A 15,181-nucleotide genomic window follows, 5' to 3' on the forward strand; every position below is an offset into this window, starting at 1 on the left:
CAGCACCATAAAAATCGACTGCTAATCATTAGCGGACTGGAGTTCCGCTGTGACGACCCCTAACCAAGAAAAGCCGAAAAAAGACAAAAGTGTATAGTATACTAGTTTAGCTATCAAGGGGGAAAATGCTTTGTAAAATTCTGATTCGAGTCCCTCCAGACCCAGAGCCTTATGCGCTTTTAAGTGTTTGATTGTTGTAATAATTTCACTGATGGATATCGGTTCAGTTAATTTTTTTTGTTGGTCTAAATTTAGTTTAGGGAATTTCAGTTTTTGAAGGAAAAGAGTTCCATCTTCCTTTGAGGTTTGTAGTATTTGTGCTCTATATTTGAGAGTATATTTGTTCAAATGTTTTAATAATGTCTTCATTTTTTGTGTAGTTTTTGCCTCTGTAGTTTATTTCTGATATACTGGAGGCATATTTGTGTTGGGAGATAATTCTGATCAGAGCTCTAGATGGTATTTGAGCTTCTTCTGTGTAAGTGGCTAAAATTCTGGCTTCATAAAAATATAGGTTCCTGGTTTCTTACATATATAGATCCCTTTGCAGTTTTAAAAGTTCTGCTTCTGTTTGGTTCTTGGGGTTATTTATTAGTTCTTTTTCAAGATGCAATATTTTCCCTTTCAGTGGTATTTTTTATAGCATGCTGCTGTTTTGAAAAACAATCCTCTAATTTGTGCTTTGGTTGCAGCCCATTCTATGTCAGTTGGTCCTTGGGAGTTAGTCACAAAATCCTTGGAACCAAAAGCAAAACACAAGCTCACACACCAGAGAGATATCCAGGAACCGGATAGCTGTAAAAACTCTGCTTTTAATTACACAAGCTCCACCAGAGATATCACCAGGAACCGGATAGCTTGTAAAAAACTCTGCTTTAATTAAATGTAAAATCCACAAGTAAAATGCTCACGAAAATTATTGAAAACCACAAAATTCAGTCAAGCACTTTCGCCCGGGCTCTCCCAGGCTTTATCAAGACAATTTCATGATCAATGTGCATTCAATTTATAACTTCACCACTCATATACTCAATTATACAATTAATTATTTAGAGCAATCCCATTAATTCATAGTTTCCTGTTATTTAAAGGTACAGAATTATTATTGGTAACAATAGCAGAAACAGAGAATACAACAGCAGCAACGAACTTCTTAAGTATCTTTTGTCATCTTTGCATTTTATAGCATATTAAGGGTCCCACTTATACCTAACTAAAACTATTTTTAAAATTTCTTATTTTATTAAATACAATGAATAATAATATTGAATATAATAACTATAATAAATATTCTTGTGTTTCAAATATTTAAATATAATAATTAATTGTAAAAAATTGTTTAATAAATTTAAAAAAAAAAAAAATTAAAAAATTTAAATATAAATTAATAATTAATACTAATAAATAATAAATATAATTCACTTAATATTAAACATTTAAAGCATTTTGTCTACTACTGTGTTAAGCACTTTTTACTTTTTAAAACTGGGATCATTCTACCTTAATAGCCATTCACCTTTAATAGATAAAAATAAAAACTTAAAAATATATAAATTAAAAAGCAGCATGTTTAATATGTGTCATAATAATTTGGGACACCCTCTATTCATTATTTGGCCCCGCAGGAGAGAGAGATAGCAATGGCATGCATCATTATGTTGGTCTGTGGCATTCAGTTTTATTCATTTCTTTTATTCAACAATTTGTACTCAAGGGATGCCCAGTCCCCCCCCTCTTACTATTAGAAGAAACCTCAGGACCAAAAAAATTAAACAACATGTGTTTACAAGTTAAAGAGTGCTTGTAAATGCATTCGATTCTTTTTTATTTTAATTTTCATAAATATGTTCATACACTCTTCTTTTAAAACCCTTTTTAGTTTTTTAAACATAACAAGTGTTGGCAGAACAGAAAACTTCCACACCTTTGAATTGCAGTGAATTGCAGTTGTGCCTGATGGGAACAAGTTTATATTTCTGGATTTCAAAATAAATGCCTTTGTGTCACCAGAATTAACAACACATTGACTACAAGTTACATATTTATAGGTTCCCTGGTAAAGATGGTTTTCATTGTTGCTGATAGCATGGCAATTTTTAACTATTTTGCAGATTGCAGTCCTTCTTCTAAACAAACTGGTCTGCTTGGGATTCTTCATTTCTTCTTCAGTCTTCATTGATAGAGATTTGCCTATATTTTGCCTATAATCTGCACTATTTCTATTATATGTATATAGTGTATAGAAATTCTGTTTTGTCCTTGTTTATTTTATTTATTTACTAACAAATTCCTGAGGAGATTAGGATGGAAACTGATGGGAGGGAAACTGTGAAATTTTTTTTTTTTAATTTTTATTATATACATCGGATAATATATTTTTCGGAAAAGTTCTCTTAATAATTCCACATTCCTTTCATTTCAGGATATCAATTACCACAAATTCTGATGCTCAAATTTAACTGGCCTTTGCCTTTGCCTTTATTCCTTTTTTTTGATAAAATGGATGGTTTGCTCTGCAATGTTAGCATGTATATCCTGTATCCTTTCTAAAGAAAAAAATTCAATTTCTTGGATATACTTTTTTTCCTTAACACTATGTCCAAATAATGAGTTCAAATGGATTAATTTTGTGTGAATTTTTTAAAAACAGGTGGAAGCGATTAATATACTGCATAAATTCATCAAATTCATTAATATTACGGGAGTTAGTGATATTTGTAAGAGCTATTTTTAGTATTGCTTCTGTTTCTTTTATTACATCCATTTTGGAAAGTAAATTAGGGTTTAATGACCAATTATGACCCCTATTCTCTAAATATATATTTTTGTCCCAGTTAATGTTCAGTGTGATTTTGGAGTGATCCGAAAAGAACCTGGTATGTATAGTTATTGTTGGGTCCATGTTAATGAATATGTCAGAGATTAAGAAGTCTATCCTTGACCACATTTTGTGGCATTGCGAATATAATGTGAATTTCCCTGTTTTATCTTCACTGTTCCCATATTTAAAAGGGTCACATAGTTTGAAATCTTGTTTGAGTTCATTAAGGGCTAATGTGGCTTGTTCATTATGTGATTTGGTCAGATTAGATTTATCCTTTTCTGGGTTTCGATGTGTTCCAGTCACCTCCAATCACTAGGTAGTGATCTTTAAATTGGTTTAAGGTTGGGAATAAAGACATAAAAAAGTGTTGTTGGTTATTACAGGGTGCGTAAACATTAAGTACCGTTATAGGTTTTGGTATTGTAGGACTAGTAAATGTTATGTAACACCATCTTCCCTCCTTGCCAGCTTTGGTTTTAAGTATTTTTTCCTTAAATTGTTATTAATTATTATGGCCGCCCCAGCACTGTTTGTTTTCCCCTCTGAAGCTATGATTTTACTTATCCATTTCTTTCTGCTCTGCAGTCAAGTGTGTTTCTTGTATTAGTATGAGGTTGGTTGTGGTTTTTAAAGTAAGGTGTAAGAATTGTATTCTTTTCTTCTTGTTTTAGAGCCCTTTAACATTCCATGATTCTATTTCCCACATTTATTTATTAGGTGTATTCCTTAGATATGTCATATATATTAGCTTTGTTTTGTTATCTTTGTATGTGTTACTGTGTGATGGTTTAGGAAGCATCTACTTATCCCCATCCCTACTCTGTGCCTAACCACTATATCCCTGGATGAGGAATAATCAAGGAGGGAGGATGAAGGTTCGGTATATGGTTTACCTTTACGTCTAATCTTGGAATGTGTTTTCTTTTTAGATATAGATTTAACTCATAGTATCCCCCCTGTGTTACTATATACAATGCGGACAAAGCTGAACATACTAGTTCCCTCAACAAACACTGCTACTTAATGACCCTAGCCTCTTCCAACATACTATTTATACAATTATGGTATTGCATTTAAGGTACAGCATGTACTGTTTTTGTCTTGTGACTAATTCTTTCTTTTTTTTACATTCTCTTTATTAGTTTTTGACAAATCATTTACATACATAACAGCAGGCTCATAAACATAAGTACACACTACACACTAAAAACAACTATATACAAATTTCATCTATATCTTACTAAAATGATTTCATATCTTTTACTTAATATCATGTCAGAATATCATCTAAAATCAATTTCCAAGAATCCTTCTGTGAGGGTTTTTGCTTCATGGAATACCATAGATATTTGTGCACAAGTATTTGCTTTCTAGCTACTTGTCTAAAGCCTTCCCATGACAGTGTAGTCCTGTTTTTCCAGTTTGATGTGATGTAGTATTTCATTAACATAAATATCGTTATTACAAGATGTATATGTTTCATTCTAAATCTTGTTGGGGGAATATGTAAGAGAGCAAATTTCCAAGATAGAGTTGTTTTTTCATATCCCATTTTTTCTAATTTGACCCTTAAGGCACACCAAAGCTTGTATGAGCATTTACAGCTCCAAAAAATGTGAATGAAATCTGCCTTTTGCGAAGGGCAGAATTGACAGTTTGATGGTATATCGTTGTACCACTTATTAAGAATTTGGGGTGTAGAGTACGCATTATTTAAAATCATAAGTTGTGCATATCTAAATTTTTGGAGGGGAATACATTTTGAGAATTTCTGAATAGCCTGAGCAATTTTGTTGGATGTAATAGTAGAATCCTGCTTGGTCCATTAGCTAGAATGTATAGCCTCTCTGTTGCATTTAATAGAGATAATAATTTTATATACATTTGAGATAATTTTTTTTTTACGTATCAACAAATCCCATAATGTTTTACATGTAGCTATATCTGAATCTGAGATATTAATGCCATCCCAGTATTTGCAACATACCTCTTTTAGTTGTCTTAAAATAGTTGTGTATTTGGGCGGTAAATTTAATTTGCTCCTCATGTCAATTACCGAGTCATGTTTAAATGGGAGAAAATCTAATACAGCTTTATCCCTCAGCAGTGGGTAAGAATTCAAGTTAATCAACCTATCATTCAATTTAATGCTGGGATTAAGATGTATCGGTTGGAGTGTCCTGAAAGCGGCATATAAATTTAAGGAATTAAAAAAGATTTTGTGTGATTATAATTTGTTCCCTTAAATCTTTTTGCAATCTATACACCCTCCAAGAGCTTTTTTCTAAAAATGGAAGTGCCTTGGGGTTAAAGTGTAATGCTTTAATATAATTATGGTATAGTTTCACCCACATTGGGTACCATTTATTGGAATCATTCCTATATTCTGCAATATTGATTAATCTACTACACTTGTTAATTTCATAATATAGTCTAAGATCAGGGAGTCCCATTCCACCTTTATCCTTAGGATAAATAAGTTTTTAATAGCTTATCCTGATAGGTTTTGGATGCCATAAAAATTTTGATAGTGTTGTTTGTGTAATCTTGAAGAATTTATTATGTATGAATGTATTGGATGCGTTAAATATGTAAAGTAATCTCGGGGGAACATTAATTTTAATGATGGCAACTTTGGATAAAAAAGGGAGCTTAAGTTGTGCCCATCTTTCCAAATCTTTTTGTATAGTTGACCATATTTTATCTACATTTTCTTGATAATATTTATATGCGTCCTTATGAAATGAAATTCCAAGATAGTGTAATTGGTCTTTAATTTTAATATTTTGTGGGGTAAATACAATGGGGTAATGTGAGTAGTTACTTAAGGAAAATATTATTGATTTATACATATTTATCTTATAATTCGAAAATGTAGAGAATATATCTATTGATTTTATTATCTTATTAAAATCTGAGTTGGGGAGGGAGTAATATATATTAAAATCATCTGCATATGCTGAAAATGCAATCTTTGTGTTAAATAAAACGGGGATATTGTGAAACGTTTTCTGCTTTATTCGTAAAAATAATGGCTCAATAAATAAATTAAATAAAAGAGGTGATAAAGGACATCTCTGTCTTATCCCATTATTAATTTCTAGTTTCTTTGAGCTATATTTATTTATTTGTAAAGTGGTATAGGCCCTCATATGCAGCATATTAATATAATGGATGAATTGTGTAGGAATGTTAAATTTGGGCAGAATGGCTGCCAAGAATTGCTTGTTAACTCGGTCAAATGCTTTAGACGCATCAATAGCTAATGTGTATATGGGTGTTTGTTTTATTAAAGATAAAGAAATCATTGCATCAAGCGTAAGTGTTTGGTCTATTGTTTGCCTATGATTGACAAACCCTGATTGTTCTGGAGATATAATTTTAGAAATGACAGATTTAAGTCTAATAGCTAATATTGTCACCATAATTCTCATATCTAGATTAATAATAGATATGGGCCTGTAATTATGGGGATTAGTGGTATCAGTATTCGGTTTAGGTAGTAGGATCGTTCTATGACTAATTCTTTCTAACAGTACTTTTTAAAACAGCATATTAATATACATTCGTCAGTAAATTATAGCAATATATGTACCATAGTAATATTGTTAATCAATCTTGTCATTTTTACATTTTTTTTTCACTTGACTTCTTTTTCCTCCCCTTTATTTATTCAGATTTCGGCCTTCTTTGGTGCTTGTAATGTTTTTCCATATCAATCTGTGTGGGTTATAAAATATATACTTGGCACCTATTTATCAGGGGTAGGAAGTATATACATAGAGAAAAAGAAAAAGAAGAAGAAAAAAAAACAGCTTAGCCAAACAGTTCTTTTGCTATAGTTAGCATATTAAGGCTATATTTACATTATCCCAAGATTGTTAGGTTATTTTACTATTTTCCTGAGATTACTTCTCTCCAGGATCTTTTAACACATTTCTACTATTTACATAAAACATTTAACTTTTTTTTCCCCTTTTTCCCCAATATTAATCTATGAGCTAGCCTGTTTCTGACAGTTTATTTCTTGCCTATTATTTGAGGCTGGATTTTCATTCACTTTCACAGTACTGGGTGTACTGTTTTAGCGAATGGTTCAGTTCAACTGTACCTAATTTCTTCAAGGTTTTGCTTGCAGGTTGGTTGACATATATGGTGTAGCTTTCTTCTTTTAGCTGGTGCAGATCAATTTTCGTTTTTCAGGCAGTAAAATCTTAAGGAGCTTGCTGAGATCCATTTTGTCTGACTGTTCTTCTTAATGGAGCCCCCAAAATTGTAGGGGGACCGATTTTGCAGACCAATGTCCCAGGAGAAGGTTCCTTCCTATATTCGCGCATCGGAAACAGAAGTTGATTTTTGGTTCCTAACCAGGCTGTACTGCCTTTTCCTGTGTTCCTCATGGCTCACATTGTGGATTTAAGGGCCTAGACAGCAAGGGGAAGCTTTCAGAGTTGGACCCCAGCTAGAGTGCTCATGAATGGGGTCATTTCTTCACCCAAGGGTCGTTTATCGTTTTTTGTAGATTTATTTCGTTTCTGAAGGTGGAATTTGCTTGAAAACGGCCAGGAATGTCTTTTTTGTCTCTTTGGGTTTAGCGACCATGTATTTAACCTCTATAATGTAGAAGATTAACTGGTTTGGATATTTCATCTGGAATTTGATTTTTTTTTCTATTAGGAACCTGCAGTATGGAGACAGTAGTTATCTTGCGTGTATTATTTGTATTGGGAGGTCTTGAGCAAAGGAGATTTTATTATTATTCCAGGTGAGTATGCCTTTTTTCTTTGCTGCCAGTATGATTTTATTTACATCTTGACAGTTTAATATTTTATATAGACAGGTCTTGGTTTCAGTGGTGTTTGCATTTCCCTCAGGGCTCTGTGGGCTCTCTCTACTGTTATTTGCTGTATTTCTTCAGGTTCCTCTAGCAGGAAATTTATTATTTGCTTGACTGCTGGTATTAGATTGTTATGAGGTACAGTTTCAGGTATTCCTCTGATGATGATATTGTTCCTTCGAGATCTTGCTTCTAGGTCTGTTATTTTTGCTTGTAAGTTTTGTATTCCTTTGTCATGGGCATCAGTTCTTTGAGAAATAGAGTCTATTATTATTTCATTTTCTATTATTCTGGACTCAGATTTTTCCATTCTGGATATTATTTGGCTGAATGAGTCACCAAAGGTTTGAAATTGTAATGATAAGTCCTTTATTGCTTGCTGGATAGGAAATAAGGCCGTTTTTATGTCTTCCAGATTAGCTGGCTGGCCTGTCTTGGATTTATTTGTAGTTTTAAAGTTGTCAATTTGTTTAGTTGTCTTTTTGAAGTTGTGTCTTTCTCAATTGAGGCTAGTACTGAGAATGTGGTCTTAGTTGTTGTTTCCATATTATTTTCCTCTTTTGACATCTTGCTGTATAGTGTTTTACCAATCTTGTAGTTAGATGCAGGGCCTTAGTAACACCATGGCTTAAGCTGTTATTCAGAAATCTTAGTTAATCCTGCTGTTTCTGAGCTGAATCTGTCACTTTTTCTTCTTCTTTTGTTTGCTGGATGATATTAACAGTAAATATCTACAGTTATTTCTGTATTATTCATTTTGCGTTGCCTTCTGGGTTTGTTTTAATCCTGGGTACATCAGAGAACTAGGTGATAGCAGTGCTCACAGAACAGCGGCCATTTTGAACTCCAGTTGTGCAACTTTAAATATTTTTAGTACTTACATTGCTAATTAAACAAGCATATTTTCATGTTTCTGAATATAGCTCCATAAACAAGCAATTGGAAGAGTATCCTGCTGTCATATGAAAGCTCATGTCTGGCTAATAATACAAGTTTAGATAGTACAGTTTTCAGGAAATGACAATTTGTGAAACTTTAAAAGATAATATAATTCTGGGTTTAGTTTATATAGTACAGTACAGTTTTCAGGAAATTACAATTTGTGAAACTTTAAAGGACTAATATCATTCTAGGTTTGTGAGCATTAAAATATTTGTATTTATCTTATGTTTTTAACTTGATTTTTCAGAAGATGCTCTTGAATGTATGGATGAGAGCAGGCTGTTAATGGTGTGGCATTCCAGTGCTCAGAGGTGCTAAACAAGAGATAAGCAGATTAGCCTGCCTAGGTATGCAGGAGCACCTCTGAAAAGCTTTACTTATTTAGTGTAAGTTGTTAACTTGTACATTAATTTAGTAGAAAAGTAACTACATTACCATAAAATGTGACTGTGTGTTTAATGTATCTTTGATGTATGCCTCATTTGTTATTTTGATCGATGATTATTTAGTTGGAATCCAACAATCCAAAAAAAGCACCAAACCACGCAGGAACAAGTCCCAGGATGATATTATTTTCCCACTCAATTAAAACATAAACGCTAAACCATCACTGTGTTTTCAATTGTAACTAACCCTATTGTAGAGTTGTTTTTTATTAATGGAGTTTTACATCTGATGAAGTTATACACAAAAATGCAGTGACAGTTTAGCATTTATGTTGTAATTGAGTGGTTCAAAAAAATTCTCCTGGGACTTGTTCTGGCATGGCTTTGGTGCTTTTCTGGATTATTGGTGCCTTTTTTTGCACCAAGTTTTCTCCATTTTTTTTTGTTTATTTAGCTGGAATGTAATACTTTTGTAATGTAGGGGAATACATTTTTCATAAATTCAGCTTCCAAAAGCAGTGATTGGAAATTAAAATGACTGCATTTGAAGCTGCATTCACAAAGCAGATTTATAGATGTGTGTGTGTGTGTGTGTGTGTGTGTGTGTGTGTGTGTGTGTGTGTGTGTGTATATATGATGTTGATTCCTTCTGTAAAGCTGCTTTGGGTGTCTGTGTAATGTATCTATACCGTCTTCAGTTTCTTGGGCTAATAATTATTGATATTCATTTGGTTATTCTGTTTAAAAGACACTTTTGTAATTTTTTTTTTATTTTTTGGCAGTGGTAGTAACAATACAGCATAAAGGACTCTGTAGTGCTCTTCAGCTTGTGTCATTGTGAATTCAGTTTTAAGTAGCTCATCTTTGTTTGCTTGTTTATCAATGATTGCTGTAGTTTGCTAATGTGATCATGGTGAGATGTCTTTGGTTATCTTAGCGGTAAGATAATATTTTTCTAATGATTAGTTTCTGCCACATGTTATTTTACCTCTGCAAAAAGGTTTTGGGAAAATAATGCCCAGAATGTGTATTAAGTTTTCATTATGTCAGAAGTAACAATATTCTATATTTCAGAAAAATATATATATTTTTACTTGTATCGTGCAGTGACCACAGTGCCAAGCTTTGAAGTGGCTAAAGCTGTGGAGTCCTTCAGAAGTGTGCTGCAATGGAAGACCTGTGGACAGAACTACAGTCTTAAGATTGTGTTGTATTTTGTAATGACTTTTTGAAGGATAAGAGTATAGACATAACCTTTCAAAGACTAGCCCCAGTGGCTTTAGTTTATCTGCCTTTGGTACCACAGTCTGGCATTTGCACAGTGAGTTTTCCCATCTCACAGTGCTTTGCTCTGGCTGTATTCTTCTTCGGTGTGAAGCCTGAATATTTTTTCTATTTTTGTGTGGCTTTATCTATGTGCTGTGATTTTTCTCCAACACCCACAAAATATCTTGTAAGTGAAATGGTGTTCCTCCAACTGGCCTGTAGGTAAATGAGGTGTGTGTGTGTGTGTGTGTGTGTAACACTGTGCATCTAGTGACAAACCTAGCTTATCAGGCACAGTGCAAGTGTGAATATGTGTATCTTGCTGCAGACTTGGCTTGCCTGGGATGGTGTGCACTTCACTTTAGACATGGCTTATCAGGAGCCCTGTGTGTGTGTGTGTGTGTGTGTGTGTGTGTGTGTGTGTGTGTGTGTGTGTGTGTGTGTGTGAATAAAATCACTGTTTTTATGTAGACAGGTAGAATATTACTGGACATGTGTAACTTTTCTTGGTAGCAGTAACACACACACACACACACACACACACACACACACACACACACACACACACACACACACACACACACACACACTTAACAACTTGGTATCTTTGAAAAATAAGTATAAAGTGGAGACCTGGCAGCTCCCACATAGCAGGCTGGATAAGTGGATTTTGACACAAGCTTAGTACATGCCTTTGCCATGGATCCCACCAAGTGTAAAACTGGCACCGCTCACAGATATACAGATAAAGCTGCTATACCTTGTGTGGAAGGCTGGAAAAGGTGTGGCCATTCTTTAACTTTACTGACAATCAAATCTATAGAGGCATACCCAAAAGGTTACTATAGTGTGTGTAGGGGTCTGAGGACACTGTGGTTACTATGCCTCTGTGGGTTAACACGACGGGGGGGGGGGGGGGGGGCAGCACTAGACTTTTGAGTACAAAGTGGAAAAAACTATCTACACCCCTGGATGCATCTCACCTGGTATGGTGCCTTTAATCCTTATGCTGCTCTTATTAATTTAAGGGTTACTGCAATAGTTTAAATCACATCTCTCAAAGACAGCCCATCTTTAGGATTACCACCTAAATTATGTGGGACAGTCCTTGCTGATGTGAATTGCAAACAAAAAAAAATAAAATATGTCAAATGTCCCAGGATTTTAAGACAAAAATATTTCTTAACTTTCTTCTAGTTATTTTGTACCTGAAACATGTAATATGATAAAAACAACACATATTCTATAAGGCTGAGCTTTTACTTTAGCATAAAAAGTGAAGTTCACTTCTTTATACTGAATGAAGGTACAGTTTATCCTGCAAAACTTTACATTTCCATAAAAAATTATCCACTTTGGGCATCTGAAAAGTTGGTAACCCTATACTCTGTTCAAAAGAGCAATTCCTCTTGCTCCTACACATGCAAATTGTTTAATATTGACATGATTTTTCAACTCACTCTGTTAAGATTTCAAAGCAAAAATCTGTGGCATATAGTACAAAACTATACATTTCCCTTAATCTTAACATATTCTGTAAATGGAAAGCAACACATTTTAGCATGTCATGATATTCCTATTTAAAGTTCTTAGCAAATTTTTACATTTTGCCTGTTCAAATTTTAGGAAGCACAGACTTGTGAAACTGAGTATTGAGAACTATAACTAAATTGCACTATATTAACATTTAGCACTACAGCTGGCTGTTTTAAAAGCTGTAAAATGTAAATCTGACTTAGTATAATAGTAGTAATTTTCAAACTGTTTGTTTAAAATGTTAGAAATGTAAGGCAACTGAATTTGCTTCAAGTATGGGATATAATTTACAAATGTTAGTATAACACTGAAATGGTTCACAGATGCACAGTTAAATAAATCCCACAATGCTGTGTGCCTAATTCTGAGGGTGTTGCACTAGTGGGGTTGGCTGGGTAAGAAATATGGAGATGTTTCAGACTGGTGAGGAGGCAAAGTTACATGTTTGTTACTACTGAAAACTTTCAAATGGCATAATGATCGTTTGCGTAGCTTTTAGCACATGTTTGATTATTCTCTGTGTTGTATTTTGAAAGATATGATTCCATATGTATGTTTCATTCACCTTTCTGTATTACTAATTGTATTTTCTGGTCTGTGTAAAATTTTACCATCTTATGTTTTTTTTTTTTTCTACAATAGTTTGTAGCCCATGCTTTTGATGCTGATCTGTCTGATATCATGAAATATCCGAGAAGGGTGATGTTAGGCTGGCTCGGTTTTATATTTTAAACATTTTTATATGGTTGGTAAATTCTCTGATGAATGAGATGTTATTTGGATTGCTTCCCTTTGTTGGGAAATGTGGTGCTTATTGTTTTTTCTGTAAACTGGCTAAATTAAAAACATGCCCTTGTTTAAAGTTATGATGGAAAATATATGACTGTATTTAGTTATGTGTAAGGAGACAATGCACCCTTCCTTTTTTAATTTCTCCAACTCTTTTGGGTTCTTTTTTATAAGGCCCATTGCTCCTACTACTATTAGAACTGTCTGGGTATCTTTCTTCCACATTGTTCTTATTTCTGTCTGTAAATCCTGATATTTTATGACTTTGTCTCTCTCTCTATGCAAGATACTGTAGTCACCGGGTGTGGCGATTTCAGTGATCAATGCTACTTTTGTCTTCTTTTCATGGACCACTATATCTGGTTTTCTAGCATCTACCTTTTGAACTGTTGGTAATGGAGTATCCCATGTAATGTAGACTTCATTTTCTATGATGCTTTGTGGCTCATGTTTCCAGTGTTTTTCAGCCACTTCAATACCATGTTTGCACAATCCCTAGTACAACAGTCTTGCCACATTATTATGCCTTTTATTATACAGTCCTTCTGCCATTAATATGTCACAACCAGCAAAGAGGTGTGCAATTTTTTCCGATTTTGTTTTTAGAAATCCTACCTTTGTCTATTTTTCCCACATGTTCAATAGACTTTGCAAACCAATGTGTATGTAGCCTACTATCTTGGGCCACCAATATTAACATTTCATCTCTTGGTTTGAATTTGCCTCTTCTTAACCATTCCTGCATTCAATCCTGATCAACATGAGGTTCTTCCACCCTTCCTTTATAATCATGTCTACATCTTGACAGTATTACAAATATTTAGTGTGGGGAAAAGCAATTTCCTTTCTGAAAATAATATGTTTTTGCAACAGATAAATTTGTGGGGGGAAAAAACGTCCCTACTACTCGTAGTGTTATGTAAGAACCATCTTTGGAAATGGTTTCTTCCCAGCTTTGGTGGGCTGTCAAGGTACCATGATGTTTGAACTGCAGCCAGAATCTTTGTGTTAAAGTCCTTATGGCTAGGTTATCAGGCAGTCTGTAAATATTGCCTTTATAAAATGCTTTCCAAGACATACTGTTTGCAGCATAATGCACGTAGAAAACAACCATATATCTGAAAACTATTTTATGTCACATTTTCTTGGAAGAAATGGCCACAGCCTTGCATTTATTTGAAGCCAGATAACCATACAAGCATCAACATTACTGAGGTGCAGAAGGGAAGGACATGACCATTCACATCTGTAATTTCTAGTAGTTCCCCTGAAGTTAAGAAGCTCAACCAGTGACTAAAGGAGGGGCATACCATGCTTTCCCACCAGCTTACCTCATTCCTTGTATAAGGGTCACATCTTCTAGAGGTTCTCTACATAGGTCATAGTGGGTAGTAACAGGCAGCACAAGTGAAGGGACCAGACTGTCTGAACCCATGCAATCTCTCAACTGCCCAGAATTTTTCCACATATTTTTGATCTGTTCTTCATAAAATGTGTATTTTTTACAACAAATTGTTAAGGATTGAAGTCACTAAATTATAGACATTTGAATTTCAGATGTCTGATCCTTCAGAAACATACACATTAATGCAAAGTATGTTACACAACTTGCTAAATTTTAGAAGATCAATATTTGTCAAATAGATCCATTAGTGAAAACTATACTCCAGCACTCCTCCATAATTCCTCTACAGAAAGTCAGCGCATCTATAGAACATCTCAGCACTGAAACAACTCCTTTTCAATTCTTAGGTACTGTCATCCAGAGCAGAATCTCTAGCCACATTCTCAGCTCTCTTCCTTGACCTATCTAAAGCCTTTAATGTGATTTCCTATCAGCTTCTCCTCAACATGCACAACCTCCTTGACTTAGTATACTCCTCTATCGACTGGTTCTCCAGCTACCTCAGAAACTGCACCCAGTTTGTAAAATGGTAAGACTCCAGCTCCAGTTGCTTCCCATTCAAAACAGGTATTTCCCAAGTTACCAAGCTCAGAAATAATATACAAAAAGTATCCAAACTTGCTTTCATTATTCAGCATGCTGACAACTCCACTCTGCAACCTGTTTAACCATCCCACAATCCATTCCCAGGCTGTCTTCACTTCCATTGAAAAGTGGTTACAAAAATCCCAACTACTCCTAAACCCAAAGAAAACCAAAACTACTCATATTTCATTCCCAAAACACAATTCCAAATGCCTGCAGTTTCAACATAATCACTGCTATCAATGTTAAAACTGAACTTGCCACCCACTCTAGACTACTAGGCACTGCTATTGACAAATCAAATTTCTATCTAAATATCATCATAGTAGTAAAAACATACACTGAGCTAGGATCTCTAGACAGAGCCAAATTTTTCCCTAATAACCACAGATGAGAAATAGCAACCACTACCCCCCTCTCCCCAGCCTGCTTTATACCTCAGCATTATTTACCAAACTCAACTCATTCCACTTCAAAACATTTTAATAACTAAATTAGACAATTTGGATGCCTCCCCAGTTGAGTCCATCACTGCACATCCCCAGAACCAGTAAACTGGGTATAACTCGCCCATCACCTTTCTCTTACCCAGTTAGTCAGAGCACACAAGA

The 15,181-nt window shown here is 34.3% G+C and overlaps 1 protein-coding gene across 1 annotated transcript in view; it reads right to left on the bottom strand.

Annotated features, from left to right (window-relative positions):
- The window catches only part of LOC122812231 (serine/threonine-protein kinase N1-like), a 2,446,550-nt gene that overhangs the window by 82,652 nt on the left and 2,348,717 nt on the right, over positions 1-15,181 (bottom strand). The gene's annotated exons all lie outside the window — the stretch shown is intronic.

This window comes from Protopterus annectens, chromosome 9.part0 (assembly GCF_019279795.1).
Source record: "Protopterus annectens isolate FY-2018-M chromosome 9.part0, PAN1.0, whole genome shotgun sequence".
In the NCBI taxonomy this organism is placed as follows: domain Eukaryota; kingdom Metazoa; phylum Chordata; order Ceratodontiformes; family Protopteridae; genus Protopterus; species Protopterus annectens.